The sequence below is a fragment of the Heptranchias perlo genome, chromosome 33 (genome assembly GCF_035084215.1).
Source record: "Heptranchias perlo isolate sHepPer1 chromosome 33, sHepPer1.hap1, whole genome shotgun sequence".
NCBI classification, from domain to species: Eukaryota; Metazoa; Chordata; class Chondrichthyes; order Hexanchiformes; family Hexanchidae; genus Heptranchias; species Heptranchias perlo.
In genome coordinates, this window is record NC_090357.1 from 13683122 (window position 1) to 13698220 (window position 15099).

Consider the following 15099-nt stretch of genomic DNA (forward strand, 5'->3'; position numbering starts at 1 on the left):
TTCTGGGCACTGCACTTTAAGAAAGATGTGAAGGTCTTAGAAAGAGCGCAGAAGAGACTTACTGGAATGATTCCAGGAATTAGGGACTTTAATTACGTGAATAGACTGGAGAAACTGGGGTTGTTCTCCTTGGAACAGAAAAGGTTGAGAGGAGATTTGATAGAAGTATTCAAAACCATGAAGGGTCCAGACAGAGTAGATAGAGAGAAACTGTTCCAATTGGTGTAAAGGTCAAGAACCAGAGGACATAGATTTAAGGTGATTGGCAAAAGAACCAAAGGTGATATGAGGAAAAAAATTTTTTACACAGCGAGCGGTTAGGATCTGGAATGCACTGCCAGGGGAGGTGGTGGAGGCAGATTCAATCATGGCTTTCAAAAGGGAACTGGATAAGTACTTGAAAGGAAAAAAAATTCAGGGCTACGGGGATAGGGTGGGGGAGTGGAACTAGCTGGATTGCTCTTGCATCGAGCCGGCACGGATTCGATGGGTCGAATGGCCTCCTTCCGTGCTGTAACCTTTCTATGATTCTACGATATCATTCAAACATCTTGCAGGACACTCACTGACACACTTCCCTCTTTCTTGCAAGACAAGGTGGCACATAACAAGAGGCAGCAAGTGGCAGTGGCTCCATGGAACATGAACCTGCTGACCTCTCATAGAATGGCAGCATTCCTGCTCCCAGCCCTGCCACTCCACCAGTGCCCTTGCTGTTGCCTGTCTGCCAGCCAGCCCACTACCTTTAGAGTATTGAAACTTTATCCAAGTATAGGAAACCTCCAAAACCGTGTACAAATGCACCAGCAACCAGAAGAAATAATGCAGCAACGAATCTTCAACATCCCTTTAAATCGCGCTGGCGAGGGGTCTTTCATGTTGTTTGTCATGTTCAGCTGTGCAAGGTTAAGACAGGATGTTGGCTGGAGTGTGGAGTTTCAAAACAGCAGCATTGCTTTTAAATCAGCGTTGCACACATATTCTCCCTACTCTGCATGCTGCTAGCGGTTGTTAGGTGAGTGCACACAAACCTGTTTTCCAAGATGGCGTCCTGTGCACTTCATGTCGGAAGTGTGCGCACATCTTGGACTCCATTTTCAAGGCTTAGTTCTCTGTGTAGCACCTAAAAAAACAGGCGCTACACTGCCCAATTTCATCCCCGATATTCCTCAAACATTCTTTCTTTCAGGCAGATACCCACGAGTTCTAGGTCTCACAACTCCAAAACTAGCCTTCCCCTGAACCTCTGTCAGGAAGGTGGCACATTCTCACCCACTTCCCACTCCTCCAGCTCCCTTAAACTCTATTAATCATCCAGTGCCACTTCCTCACTACTACTAACTAATTTGGGAAGATTTGCTGCCACAGATACCACAGTCTGTCTCTCCTGTGCTGCATTTCATCGAGGAGAGTTTACAAGTCCGACGCTCTGAAATTGCGGCATCTGCTTCACTGCCTCTTGTTCCTTCTTTAGCTGTCTCTGTCAGGTTGTCCTGTCTTAAATATTCTTGTATAATGGCACAAAAATAGTCATGAGGCAACCAGCCAAGCGAATCGGCAGTCAATTGACTGTCCTCCTGTTCTGTACTACACTATGAACCAAACACTTATCTGCTGCTCCCCCAGCCTACAATCTTCAGCCAGAAGTGGTTATTTGAAGGCTGCGCTTTAATTTCCATGCACCCCAGCCAATCACTTCTACAATAGATATGCAAATAAGTTGACCCAGGAAATTCTGATGTCAATACCTCTCCAGACCACCATTGAATACAACTCATTTTTCATTGGTGTAAAAGAGACTCACTCGAACGCTACCAGTGAGAAGTTGAACTTTTAATGAAATGGTGTTTGAAGTTTGTACATTTGGTAGATTTTTTTTGTGATAAACTGATAGAAAACAGTGAAGTGTTATATTCACAGGCAGCTAATTAACGCTTTTACAATATTAGCCAAGTTTGAAAAAGAACATCTATGGTTGATTAAAGGGAAGTTGCATGCTTGGCATTCTTGGCCAACATGAATGAGAAGGTGAATTGAGACTGCAATGCAATTGCCTTTCTTATATAGAGATATAAGTGACAGTAACCTTGTGACATTGATTGACAGAAATAGCAGAGAGCTAGCAGAAATATGTGCATTCAGTAAAGAAAATTGTGCAAAAAGATATTGAATGGGAAATCTGAGTGCTCTTACACAGCTCCCATCTCTGGTTGAAGACCGGCAGATGCAAAGGCATGCGAACAGCTCAGGTGACTGCCCTCAGTGGAGTAAAGGAGTAACAAATAAATCAGGTTTAGGCTGACATACATTGTTGAATTTAGCAGTGCTTGTTAAGTTACTACACACTTTGCATGTGGATTTCACCTGGCTGATATGCTTCATTGTGTTCTACAGGTGAGAAGAAGCATTTTCTTGTCAGTACTCTAATGGCTGTAATGAGTTGCTACTATTCTGAAACAGGAAGATCAGGCGCTTAAGAAAGAATTTGCATTTATATAGCATCCCACCTCATCCTCAGGGCTTTACAACCGATGGATTATGTTTTAAGGGCAATTACTATTGTTATGTGGGCAAACACAGCATACAATTTGCACAGAGCAAGGTCCCACAAACACCCAATGAATGTGTGACCAGTTAAAGTGTTTTGATGGTACTGTTTGAGGGAGGAATATAGGCCAGGAGAATTCCTTGCACTTCTTTGAATAGTGCCACTACATCTTTTACACTCACCTGAATAGGTTGGTGAGACCTAGATTCAATGTTTCATGCAAAAAAAATAGCACTTCTGATAATTCAACACTCTCAGCACGGCAATGAAAAGTGTCAGCCGAGATAATGTGCTGAAGTCTGTAACGCAGCTTAACCCCACGGACACAAAGGTGCTACCAACTGAAACAAGCTCACACCAAGATATAATGTGTACGATTTCCAACACAATGGTGTTGTACAGCCAAAAAAAAAGATTTTTTTAATTAAAAAAGGGAACCATTTCTTAACATAAGTGTTGTAGTCTCAATGGGCCAGGATTCCAGTCCTGTATTCAAGGAAGACATTATGATGGGGGAGGGGAAATAACATTTTTTTTTATTATTAATTGTTGCATATAATCACCTCCAATAGCACTGTCCAGTAACCAGACACTGTTGGATCCGTTGCTAATTCCCTCCCCCTCCACTGCCCTTGCTCCCCAGGTCCAGTTAATCATCTCCTCAGGCAGTGACCCTGTTTAAATTGCCTGAAAGCAACCGTTCTGCTTTGAACAGTACATCGCCTCCAGTGAAGGGGTCAAGCAATACTACACATTCCAATCAGCATTGCTCCTCTCAGATATATAGCTGTTCTGGTAACACGCATAGATTACAGATAATAGAAACAAAGTCACTATTTGCATTCGTCCAGGCCTGTTGAATCATATCGTCAATATGTAGAAGTGCACTTTTTCCAGGCAGTTCATTAGTTAAAGAAAATGCAGCAGTTTATGCTGTGCACAGGTTCTAGATTTATAACTAACTGCAAAGCCCAGTACTGGAGAGCAATGTTTAAACTGTGATTCAGATTTTACTGGCAATTTACTGCTTAATTAGACCAATATATCCGTTATGTATTCACCTTATCTGGAAAGATTTTTTTAAAAATGAACTTAAACAAAAAAAAACACTCTCGCGTTATTTATATTGAATTTTCCCTCCTCCTGGCAATAGATTTATGTGATAATCTGAACCATTCTTGTGTTGTGGCCAAATTCATTGGACTTTTTCCATAACCAGATTCTGTCGCTTTTGCCTTTTCATGCCTGCAGAACACGGTGAGCAATATTATTTCACAGGAGAATGGTTTTCATCTCTGGCATATTGTAGCTTTCCGCAAAAAATGTTTGGTTGAAAAATTTTTTATTTATGAACTGAAATCTGACAGAAAGTCTTGTAGATCAGCTACAAAGCACAGGGAGTCCAGAATCATTACATGCTTAAGTTCAACTTGGCTCAGTGCGTTTATCTAAGGAGTATTTGAGCCACACAAAAGGTTTCTAAATTCAAAATTCTTGGTAAGTGTGGAGTTAGCTGATCTCACGGAGAGTGTCAGTGGTAGGGATACTAAAGTTGCCCTAAGTGCCCCAGGGTAGGGAGTAAGAATTCATGTTCCAAATCATTATCCAGCAATTCTTCATTGAAATATGTGGTCTTGCTCCCAGTGGATATGTGGACTACCATGGCTTTCAAGCCAGTGATAAGTATATGCATCTGCCACCAACATGTTGATGTTTTTCTACTGGGTTCCAACCTATCCAGGCCATTGGTGGGCACAACTCATTACTAGTTGCGTAAAAGACCCTCAAACTTGAAGCTGAGCTTCTCAATTAAATAGTTTTTCAGGTTCTGTGGGTTTTTAAAAAATCTCTTGTGGGTTTTTGTGGTAAACTGATAAAACAGTGCGCTGTTGCATTCACAGGCAGCTAGTCCTAAACGCTCATGATGTTCGTTAAGTGTATACAGAACCTGCGACAGTGAATTAAAGGGAAATTGCAGGCCTCGTATTCATGGCCAAAATCAATGAGATCATTGACTGAAACTACAATGCAACTGATTTTCTGATAGAGATATAAGTAACTGTAACTGTAACCATGTGACATCAAGTGAAAGAACAGAGAGCCGGTAGAAGTGTAAGCATTCAGAAAGGAATGTTGTGCAGAAAAAAGTTTTGGATAGTTTTATCTAATGTGTTGTCAATCAGATAACTTTGTAGAGGTGGCATAAGAACATAAGAAATAGGAGCAGGAGCAGGCCATACGGCCCCTCGAGCCTGCTCCGCCATTCAATCAGATCATGGCTGATCTTCAACCTCAACTCCACTTTCCTGCCTGATCCCCGTATCCCTTGATTCCCCTAAAGTCCAAAAATCTATCTCAGCCTTGAATGCATTCAACGTCTGAACATCCACAGCCCTCTCGGGTAGAGAATTCCAAAGATTCACAACCCTCTGAGTGAAGAAATTCCTCCTCATCTCAGTCACGAATGGTTGACCCCTCATCCTGAGACTATGCCCCCTAGTTCTAGACTCTACAGTCAGGGGAAACAACCTCTCAGCATCTACCCTGTCAAGCCCCCTCCGCATATTGAACGATGAACTCACTGTGATGCAGTGTAGAAGTGTAGGACACTAGTTCTTAATTACAGTGATGAAATCCCTATTTCCAGCAAGTTGTCATGACAGGAGCTAAGCTGAGGCCAGTTGGTTACCTACTAAAAGGCAGGGGAAAACAGGCAAATCACTCTGGTCTGCTCTTACACAACTCCTAGCACTGGTTAAGGGATAGAAGATGCAGAGGCTTAAGGGCTGCTCACCTACCTGCCCTTAGTGGAGACACAAAAGAGGGGAAAATTAAATCAGGTTTGACGTAGAAGACTGACATAATTTACCTCCTGTTCTTCGTAGGCCAAGAATCCATCCTTGTGTTCTAGGAAGATATTACAAGAGAGGGGGAAGGGGGAATAACAGATGGAATAACTGAACTGAGCTGATGATAGTGAGAGCCCCTAGTACCACAAGCTAAGGATCCAATTGGCTATAAGTTACCAAAATATTAAACTTCAAGGGCAAAGAAAACTATATCAGAGAGACTGGTCCATTCACCAAGGCAAGGACTAGTAAATGGCTGTATACAGCAATTTATCCTCAAAACTGCTGGAAAGTTGTTGCTATTTTGCTGTGCTGCTGTTAAAAGGAGGTTAAGCGCAGTGTAATTCAGATTACTCCCTTCACTTCACTCCAGCATATAGAATCATTCCAAAGAAACAAAGACATTCTCACCCCATGTGGAAAAAATGCTCCACCAAGCTAGTTCAGCTACTGAAGATACCAGGCACAGCCCACCACAAGGAAGACACTGCTAGTCCACATCATCAGCTATTCAATGATTGTCTTAATAAATTAACTAGTTGTTGTTATTTCTGTACAGTTATTGACTTCTTTGCTCCTGTGAAGCACCTTGGAACGTTGTACTACCTGATAGGCGCTACATAAATACAAGTTGTTGTTGTTGTTCTCTGCCATCTGGTCCTCACCAACTGTTTACAAGTGGTTCAAATTGACTAAGATTGGAAGTTAATTGGCCAATTTAGTAATCTGATAGGATAGCACACCTGTGTATCAAGAAAGTATGTTAATATAATCAGAAGTAGCCTAGATATATTTAACAAACATACTCACCTGCAGGAGATAACTGCACCTAGTTTTAAAAAAATATAATACTGCAAAAGACATTAAAGGCACAATTCCTAATATTAATATAGAATTGGCAGATATAGAGCTGGGCAATTTCACAGTCATGAAAGAAGTGAAACCATAATAAAGTATGAATTGGTAATTGTTGCTGGGTAGAGCAGCATGGTATACTTTACAGATCGGTTGTTAAGGAGAACTACGAAAGTGTGAACAAACAAGGGAGGCGTGCCAAGAACCCGTTTCAGCACTGGTAAAAGTGATTACAGCACTCAAGTTATTTTGTCATGGTGTCCTTCCAGGCAATGACAGAAGCCTTGGCAATGAGAAACCGAATATAAGTTAATTGCCCACATGTTGAAAGAGAGATTTATGATCTCAGTTCACCATTACATAACTGAGATCATAGCTGCTCTGTTTAGCATGTCAATGATTAATAAAAAGCTTACCAGCATATCCTGCTGCTCTATTCTAGTGCTGAATTTAAGTTAAAGATGTGACATTCCCAGAATACAGGAAAGAAAGAACTTGTATTTATACAGCGCCTTTCATGACCTCTGGACATCCCAAATTGCTTTATAGTTTTGAAATGTAGCCACTGTTGTAATGTAGGAAACATGGCAGCCAATTTGCGGACAGCAAGGTCCCACAAACAGCGGTGTGATAATGACCAGATAATCTGTTTTTTTAGTGATGTAGGTTGACGGATAAATATTGGCCAAGACACCGGGGAGAACTCCCCTGCTTTTCATCAAAATAGTGCCATGGGATCTTCTACATCCACCTGAGAGATGCGGGGGGAGGAGGAGGATGAGGAACTTGCAGAGAAGTCGCTGTGTGAAGCAGCACAGAGTCACCAGACTTTAAATGAAATGTTCTTCCCTTGAGGTATGCTTTTATGTTTAATTGGATATTACTTCATTTTACGTAAAACCTTTCTCCCACATTTCAATTTCCTTGCCAGTTACATTCCCCTGCAAAAAAATTCCAGCCAATCACATTCTAGCTTTGTTTATGGTAATTATGTTCCCGGAAAAGAAATTCACTGAACTACAGCTGGTATGTTAAATACCCTATTTATAACAGTATAAACACAGCAATTCAAAGAAATCACAACTTCATCCATCCTATCTTCTAATCACTCCAACAAATATTTCCACTCAACCCACTGCATCCTGCCAGACCTCATCAACATCAGGCACAAATGCCCCTGATGCATTGGCGAGCAGTCTGGCTCACCCAGCTCAGGCCTGACTTGAACAATGCATTAAGGAAGAGCATATGTGCAGAAGGACCTCATTATTCCCTTTACTGGCTTCCTGCCTTCTGAGCTCAGATAAGGAAAATCATAGCCTGGAAATTGCTTTTAAAATAACGGTGAGCCCAACAGCGCAAAGGCCAAAATCCAGAACTTAATCTTCCGGGTTCGCTGGTTGTCCTACTGTCTCTCTTTTATCTCAGTCTTTTAATCTTATCCTCTCTATTTCACTTTCTCTGTCATTTTGTAATATCTGATTGGGCATATCCGGGTTTTTAGTCTGCGCTGTTTGTCAATGAACTGCACTTCCTGGTTCTCACAGCGTGGCTTGCTTCAAGCTGATTGGTTGTGGGGGCCTTAGAGATCCTTTCATCATTCTCACAGCCCGGGAAAGAACGCTGATGTTTTTTGAACTCGCAGTTCAAGGAAGTTGCCACCAAAAAGAACGCGGTAACTTAGTGGGTGAATTTAAATCTAATGAGTGGCGCGCGCTGCTGGTTCACGCTTGGAGCAATTTCCGGCTCAATAATTATGTCAACAACAAAGTCCTTCCAGATTACAGGCTCACCCCAAGTATTTTTAAGTACCTTCCTGCTTCTACCTGACCAGCCTAGAGCTTCCAGTCTCTGCCTCTCATGCCACTAGCCTCACTCTTCCTAATTTTCTCCAGATCTTCACAACAGGTGAGAGGAAAAGAGAGAGTGTAAGACATGTAGAGAAAAGATAGGCTCACAAGCCTAGAAATGCTGTTGGTGCATTTATCAGGATTTGAGTTTTCACCCACAATTCTGGAGAGGGTGGCACGGAAATTTGTTGGTGCGTAGTTTTGGGCGGCGATACGGCACCAACATGTGCCCGACAAAGGAGGCCCAAGGCTGGCCTGAAATTGAGCCTCAGGATGCATCTAAATAATATGGGCAAGCTGCCCGTGCCTTCACAAGCACATCACCCTTTTGCAACAGCGAATTTCAGACCACCTGCCTCTCCGTCAGAGGCCTCATAAGTGGCGGGGGGGTGGAGGAGAACGGGACAGTAGGAGGAAGGGCTGATTGCAACCGACAGGGGCTGTCAGGAATGCTGTGAAGCTGGGAGAAGCACTCCTGTTCCACCTGGCTCTTCAGGAAAGTTTTTCAAAAACGTTTGTTTTAAACTAAACCGACCTTTCGTTGGCAGCTGTTGCTTAAGCTGCAGCGGCTGCTGAAGAATCCTGAGCAAGGCAGGCCCGAAGCCTGCCCTGCTCATCACAGACCATTTTCTGAGAGGGGACCTAAAATGAACGTTAGGCCTCTTATTTACATTTGTAAGGGACTGAATGCCTGTTTTAGGCGGCTGCCAGGGACGCCTGAAATACGGGCCAGTCTCTCCTCAAGCCCCATTCCCCAGTTGCCCCTCGACCTCCAATCCCCAGATCCCAGGCCGCTGTCACTCTCTCCCCTCGCTCCAATCCCACAACACTTCCATTCCCCACTCTTCTCCCCAAATCCCTTGCCCCTTGTCCATTTAAATTAAAGGGCATAACACCACCATTAGGACAACAGAAAAAGGATTTTCATACAAACATGTTAAGTGTTAATATTCGAAGAGTCTAATTTCAATCGAAAAGCCAGAAGAAAACAGTTCTGGTGGTGATGGCCCTCATGACCAAATAGCCCACTGACAAATAACCCACAAGCTTACAAATGAATAGCCTGTTGGCAAGGTACCTTTTACTTTATGTGGTATCAGTGTTTATCTTGCATACCTGCGATACTTACTGGCCAACTTGACACGGTGCTAGAACTGGTAATAGAGAGATTAATCAATGAGATCGAATTTGAATGATATAAAAATTAAAATCAACCACAGTACGAATGAAGATTGTGGCAGGATAACAAAGCAATTTTGAAAGCCCACACCATGATTATCAAATCAGATAATTGCCAACAGTGAGATTTTAAGGGCTCGATTTTGGAATGAAGTAGCGGGTGTGTTGGGCTCCGAAAATCGGGGAAATCCCGAGCAATTGAAGCCAGTGGGATGACAGTTAAGAGTGTTATTTAGATACTTGAAGTACTTAATTTTGTGCACATTGAGGCAGGGGTCCAATTTTCAAACATCCTCAACATATTTCCCGTGCTGTGGGAAACACTCCATGTTCTACCAGACGTGTTTCAGCCAGCAGCCAGTTGGACATTCAAATGCTTGTTTGACAGATGGGGATAAAATGTGAGATATTGCAGCAGGGCACTCAGTTCTTTCAGACAAACTTTTGGCTGGGAGATCTTTGTGCTTTCACTGAAAATTCTTGCTTTCCACTCACAATTCTTCTGTTCACATATTTACCAACTTTTCGGACCTCCTCAAGCTCACACCACAGGATTGGGGGGGCGCCATGGCTGCATTCACCACTACATCTGAGGACGAGCAACATCACCAGCCTCGTCACCCCTCCCTGCACAAAACAGTCCTGCAACTACACATACATCCACTGTAAAATGACCCATTGGGTGGCATCAAGTCTCGCCGTTCATGGTGAACCTCATGAAAGGGCCCAATCACAAAAGCCAGTCAAGAATGGGCAAGATGTGGCAGTAGTGGTGAGAACGATAACATTTAATGTGACTTTAACAAAGACGAAATATAAATGAAAAACACGACCATCTGACAGAAACCCTTGTGCATGCCCTTCGTGCTCACAAATCCTTAGCCTTTCTCTTCCTACTACTCCTACGTGGTGCTTCCCCTGTGGCTGCAGCAGAGGTAGTGGCAGGTTGCTCATGTTCATGCCCTGACTGCTTGGATGCTATCGACCTACGCTCTCTGAGTTCTGGAGCCCGTGAGGGCCCCTCCAAAGACTACTCCACCTGCACCTGTGCAGGGGCAGACTCGGCCACCTGGAGAGGAGACAGCATTGCGGGTACTGGTTGAGGGGGGGCAACGGTGAGACGTGGGAGCACTTTGAGTGGCGTCCCCACTTCCATGTCCCCTTTTGCCATCATCCCTCTCCTGGGACCAGGCCCACATCACTCCTACCACTATGCTGGACAACAGTTTGGAAGACATGTACGATGCCTCGGAAGCCCAGTTGTAAAGTACCTGCCTGACTGTTTAAGGCGGCAGAATGTTGAACAACCATTTTTAGGGCCTGAATGGGTTCATTTGTGAGCCGTGCTTGAAGCTCAACAGAGGCTAGCCTTCTTTCCATCGCAGACATTCCCGCACTTACCTGCGACACTATCTCAGACAATTGCTCACGTCCCTGTGACACTATCCCAGAGATTCCCTCCCGTACCTGTGCCACCATTCCACTAATGCAGGAGTTGGACTCCTCCATCCTCTGCGCTATTGTGGAGAGTGTGCGTAGCACCTGTTCCAGTACCTCGCAAATATGCTGCTGTCCCTCGATCATTCTCCTTTTTAAGGATGATCCCCAGGGTTCAGCATCTGTGTCCAACTGAGCAGAGCCTGGAGAGGAGTGCTCCCACCGACACGGACCCTCCACAGCTGCCCCTGCCACCAGTGTCTGCTCGTGCTCACTTGTGTGTGGTGACTCACCAGGTGCCAACCCAACTAACTGACTACTAGGACCCACCGAGGTGTGAATACCTGTGCTGGTGGATGAATCACTATGATGTGACGGTGCACCCTCAGAGGCCGGCAGGTCCTCTGAGGAATCACCCTCTGCCGTCACTGCGGTCGTTGAAGGGCCTGTAAGAGAACAGAAGGCAATATTAAGCATCATTACAGATATATCATGTTGTGAGGAGTGTTCAACATGCCAATCATTGTTAAAATCAATTCATGTTGTGTGTGATGAATGTTAAAGTTGTGTCACCAGACGTTTCTGGGGTGCTAGTGTCGGCGACCCCGACGGACAGGCACTCGAGGGCGCAGCTGATCTCCAGGGCCTCCTGCTCCACGTCTGTGAGAACCACTATTTGTTGTGGCCCCCCCTCCAGTCCTCGCCCTCTCGTGTGCATTTTGCGTTCTCTTCTCCTAGAAGGGGAGAAAGTACAGATGTGTGTGAGGGTGAAGTGGTCAGGCGATGAATGCATTGCTTTGGGTGAGGCTGACCGTGAAAGAGGCGCATCAGAGGGTGAGTATGAGACAGAGACATCACATTGGATGAGGATTGGGGTGAATGGTAGTGGTGGGGTGACTAATGGGGCGGTGAAGAAGTGCTGAGGAAGTGCAGGTAAGTTGAGGAGGCGCCTTAAGTGGATGTGAGGAGTGATGTGATAGAGTAGACTTGGCAGTGCAGAATGAGTTGTTGCGGGGGCGGGGGCTGATGTGGAACACAGAATGTAGGAGAATCAGTAAGAGTACTCATTTTTGCTGACCTGGTTAGGTTATTGAAACACTTCCTGCACTGGATCCAGTTTCGGGAGACGTTGCTGCTGCTGGTGAGCTCGTCTGCCACCTCCAGCCAGGCCTTCTTGGTGGTAGAGGCTGGGCACTTCCTCCCATCCGCGGATTAAAAGACTTCCCTCCTCCTCCTCATCCCGTCCAGTAGCTGCTGCAGTGAGACATCGCTGAACTTTGGAGCAGCCTTGCCCCTGTGCTGCTCCATTGTGATTTCTGGGTCTTTGCTCCAGCAAAAGCCTTTGGAGCAATGGCCCTTTATATAGAGCTCCTCCAGCTGACAGCCCGTGATGCGGGTGTGCAGTCCGCCCACTGCGCAGCTTTAGGACGACAAACTCAGAAGCCATGTTAAGTGCCACCAATTCACTTGCGATCGCGTGCGAAATGCACATATTTTATTAGTCGCGTTACCCATGCGCCCATTCACCCCTCCCCCCCCTCCCCCCCCCCCCGCTGCCTTCCCGCCTCCATTCTAAAATTGGGGCCGAAGTGTGCAAGATGACAAAGCCACTGAATTGGCTAATACTGTGGTTATCTTATCTTTCAGCCAGAAGCACAAAAAACAGGAAACATTTCTTTTCAGAAAGTTAGTGAGTTTCACTGAAAATGAAAGAGCTTTATCTTGGTCTGTACTTACTGTCGGTTTCTACTTATGCCAGATTTCAAAACGACACCACACAGCATGGAGTAACAGTGCTCCTGTCAACTGGATTTAGTACATTTGATGAGTGCCACGATGAAACTTTCCGAAAATCTTTGTTCTACGAATGCGCAGCAAATGTATATTGTAAGGATCCCGTATTTATAATAGACTGAATTTCTTACGATATAAAAAAATAATTATTCTGTTCATTTTTTAAATTTGAGGCACCACTGTGTTATCTCCTGAGATCATCTGGTGATTGCCTAATAAAGGTATTAAATGCATAACTTGCCATTTATTATTTTCCACACCATTATGTAAGTGGACAGGCTGAGTGTCGGAAAGGAGGCGAGATTTAGGTAAAAGGCCACTAACACGATGCTTAAATAGAACCTAAAGATATTATTACACTGTGTGATGCGGCATTATTAGCCCTCATCCTACCTCCGCCTCCACCCTCCCCTCCCCGATCGCTTCCTCCCGATTTCCCACCTCCCAATCACCCTCCCTTTCCTGGTCATCTCTCTTGACGATGTAGTGGCCCGAAATGCAAAGCCTCTTCGTCGCCGAGCTGCCTGGGAGACACCCAGTCGGTGTCCGCAGCTCACGGGTCTCATCTACATGAGGCTCGAGGCCCAATATCAGGTGCGCCTCAGGCCTACCCGTTTAGGCACAGGAATCATCCAGGCTGGCGCGAATGAATCTTTAGGTCAACACCTTCAAATCAGCTTGGAAGAAAGTGGCACCAAAGTGCTTGTCATCTTTAGTTATTAAGTTAGAGTGACCTTCTGCATGTGGACAATGCACAGGTTTGAGGAAGCTGTAACCAATCTAGTTGGTGCTGTCTTCTCTGGGAGTAACACAAGTAGGGACATATCACTACCCAATTTGCTAACCTCCATTTAGCAAATGATTTACCCAAGGTTTTGTTCCAAAGGAAACAGAACACTGACAAAACTTTTGCAGCCGAAGTACCAAAAAGGACAGTGCACATTAAATAAATCCTTCCAACTGACAATTTTGTTTCAATCATGGTAAATGTGCCTGGTGGAAGGGAAAGGTATCCACCCCTGTATGGAAGCAGACTCCTACAAAGACAGGTCTTGCAGGGACACAATTGGGATTTCTTTGTGATGACAAATCCTAGTTATCCCAACCTGGGGAACCTCTTCTTTTGCTTCTGCAGAGGATACTGGTACTGGTTGTGCAGCGACAGATAGATGTTTAGTCCTTACTGCCAGCAAGCAGTTAAAGACCCTGAGAACCAGGCTGGGCTGAACAGAAGTACTTAGTACTCGTAACTGTCTGACATCAGAAGGTTATGGGTTCAAGCCACAAGATTGGGGCATTTAATTGAGGCTGGCACTTCCGTGCAGCACTGGGAGAGTACTACCCTTCACAAGAAACATTAAATTGAGGCTTTGTTCTGGTGGTTCAGGTAAATGTTAAAGATCAAGTAGCATTATTTGAAGAACAGGGAGTTCTCCAGCCTTCTGGCCAACATTCTCCCTCAGCAAATATCAACAAAAGATCAACGGGTTATTCATCTCACTGTTGTGGGATTTTTCTGTGTGCAGCTCCCGCATTTAGCAACAGTTACTGCACTCTCAAAGTAATTCATTGTATGTGAAACACTTTGAGATGTTTCTGAGAGAATACTAAGGCACTTTATAAATGCAAGTCTTTCTTTCTGGTAAACCCCACAGACATTGAATCTGAGGTATTTTCTATGAGCTTCTCTTATTCTGTAGGTGCCCTTCAGGTTCTCTGTGGCTAGCCAGTCTCCTGGTCGTATTGCTTGCATGATCTGTGCATTGGTGATCATCTTGAATTTTTCCTTTTGGATGAAGGCATTCAGAGTCCTGAGGTCCAGGGTCAACCATAACATTCACAAACCTTTGGGTGTAAGCTCACAAATGTGAAACCAAATTCCACCACTCTGTATCCCTCAGCCCTGTGACGTGCCTGTTTGATGTACTTCTGCTGATTTCTCCAAAAGAATACTTTTGGTTAAACGTCAAATTCTGGTGACATCAGAGGTACTGGCTGAGTAGAATTACTGGGCCCTATGTGTAACCCCTTTCAGTCAGTTCCTGTGATTCTACATCAGTATTCCCTGCTTAAACAAAAAATTCCCCACTGCAAAAAAATAGAGTTATTAATTTTTTTATGTATAAAAGAAGTCCTGATGGCAAAAGTCCCTCTTTAAAAAGTCCCTCTTTACAGATGGTGAAATTGCTTCTTTAAGAGGAGCAGAGATGATAAAGTCATTAAATTCCACCCTATTTCAATATATGTTGTCTGTTCTCAGCTCTTCTAATGAGTTGGTTATTTTCTGCAATGAGTAGCTGAACCATATAGGCCAGCAATTTCTCAGGATCCATCCCTGAGTCGGCTGGTGTTAGCCAGGGAACCAGTAAAGGTACTACTATTGGCTTCCTAATGAGAGAGGAAAAATGTGTTTGTTAACCATTCCTGATTGCTTTCCAGCAACTCGTATTAGAAGAGAGTGAGCAGATCTGTGTGTGTGTGTTCATCCATGCATCAAATAAGAACCAAATTTGGCCAACTATGATGCCCCTATGGGTGAATATCCTGCTGACACCCACTGGGGACTTCAGCGAATAACTCTAATAGG

The 15099-nt window shown here is 44.4% G+C and overlaps 1 long non-coding RNA gene across 1 annotated transcript; it reads left to right on the forward strand.

Annotated features, from left to right (window-relative positions):
- Positions 1–3725: 3725 nt before the first annotated feature.
- On the forward strand, positions 3726–12679 carry LOC137301312 (uncharacterized). Its single transcript, XR_010958269.1, has 3 exons — positions 3726–3805; positions 6911–7107; positions 12478–12679. It is a non-coding gene; the product is annotated as an uncharacterized lncRNA (long non-coding RNA).
- Positions 12680–15099: the final 2420 nt, after the last annotated feature.